Here is a 1,757-nt window from a genome sequence, read left to right as displayed (position 1 = left end):
TGGTGCTGTTTTTCAGTCGGGGGGGGGGGGGGGGGGGGCAACTTGTAGTCCTTCCCCTTAAAGGAGAACTATGGGGTCAGGGCTTTTCCCCATAGTTCTCCTAAGGGTAACGGGAGGACACAAACTAGCGTCCTCCCGTTACCCTAAGCTCAGTATACAGGGAGCTGTAGCTCACTATAGACTGAGACGCCGCAGCTGAAACGGATCCCGACAATTATGTCTGGATCCGCCCAGCTGCGTGAGTGACAGCTGGCTCTGCCTATCTAGAGGCAGAGCCAGCTGTACCCGCCCCGTCCGTTCCGCTGGTCAGCGCTGGAGGATCGGAGTTGGGAGGGGGGGAATCCCTGCAGGGAGCCGTGACTGAGAGTCACGGCTCCCTGCAGGTACAGGATCGAGAAGGGAGCGAACCCGGTATGTGTTCTTTCACCTCCCGATCTACTGAGCCGACCTGTGATAGTCTCTTTGTCACAGGTCGGCTAGAACTATGAGGATGAGTGAAAATCACTGGCCTCATAGTTCTCCTATAAGGTTTTGTCAGGAGATTCACTTCAATCAGAAGACTCTGCTGGGAGTTGTAGTACCTGCAGCCGGGCCACGCATCGGCCGCACCCAGCACTCTTCGCCTTGCGAAAAGCCGGATAACCTGCAGCTAGAGAAAGACTCGGCAGACCGCCCTTGTCGATCGACAAGAAAAAGAGGCCGCTGAGACTTGTTTATCCGGCGCTGAACTCTCCTTGTAATAATAACGCAGTGTCTAGCGCTCCCCTGAGCCCCTCCGCTTCCTGCGCTGCGGCTGTAATGAAAACAGAGGATGTGGCAGAGGAGAGAACCGCGCCGAGGCTGCTCTGTTATTGAAGCCGCGGACACAAACTCTTAATAAAATGTTTTGTTTTATTTCTTCCCTCTTCGGGGAAGGTCCTGAGAACGCAATCGATGCGCGCCTGTGAAATATTGCTCTTGGACGCGGGATGTTTGGATTCCCATCTCTTCGCATCCTCGGGGGTTCTTTAAACGCTCGCCGGCTCACGGGCGCGGTGGGAATATCACCAAGCTGGGGGTTTTTTCGGCTATAAATGCGCGCTGCCAGGACGTAATTATATGCTGAGTTTTTATGCTGTATAAAAGGAGCATAAAAAAAATTAATAAAAAAGATTTGTATTTTGTGGGCTAGAAACGAGGAATTAAAGGAGAACTATGGGGTCAGGGCTTTTCCCCATAGTTCTCCTTAGGGTAACGGGAGGACACAAACCAGCGTCCTCCCCTCACCCTAGGCTCAGTATACCGAGACGCCGCAGCTGAAGCGGATCCCGACTGTTATGCCGGGATCCGCCCAGCTGCGTGACTGACAGCTGGCTCTGCCTATCTAGAGGCAGAGCCAGCTGTACCCGCCCCCTCCCTGTCCGTTCCGCCAGTCAGCGCTGGAGGATCGGAGCAGGGAGGGGGGAATCCAGCCCCTCCCCTGTTGAGAGGTGAAAGAACGCCGGTATGTGTTCGCTCACCTCGCGATCTACTGACCCGACCTGTGACAGTCTCATTGTCTCAGGTCGGCTAGAACTATGAGGTGAGTGAAAAGCACCCCTCCCCCCTCATAGTTCTCCTTTAAAGGAAGGCTTCAGTCTTGTTTATAATGTGAGATATTGTATTTAAGGTAAAACTATCATCTGAAACTCAATTCCCCGTGGGCGAGACGGATACATCGCCAGGATTTCAGACAAACATTACGGCTCGCCTTGTTCTAGGGGGCGGCATGTTGACAA

The 1,757-nt window shown here is 53.6% G+C and overlaps 1 long non-coding RNA gene across 1 annotated transcript in view; it reads right to left on the bottom strand.

Annotated features, from left to right (window-relative positions):
* The window catches only part of LOC108786994, an 18,891-nt gene extending 18,075 nt beyond the window's left edge, over nt 1-816 (bottom strand). The window contains exon 1 of the long non-coding RNA XR_001941236.1: nt 807-816. This is a non-coding gene — a long non-coding RNA (uncharacterized LOC108786994). The remainder of the gene's footprint in view (nt 1-806) is intronic.
* Nucleotides 817-1,757: the final 941 nt, after the last annotated feature.

The sequence above is a fragment of the Nanorana parkeri genome, unplaced genomic scaffold, assembly GCF_000935625.1.
Source record: "Nanorana parkeri isolate BGI_ZX_2015 unplaced genomic scaffold, ASM93562v1 scaffold237, whole genome shotgun sequence".
In the NCBI taxonomy this organism is placed as follows: Eukaryota; Metazoa; Chordata; class Amphibia; order Anura; family Dicroglossidae; genus Nanorana; species Nanorana parkeri.
This window is presented reverse-complemented; position numbering and strand designations above follow the sequence as displayed.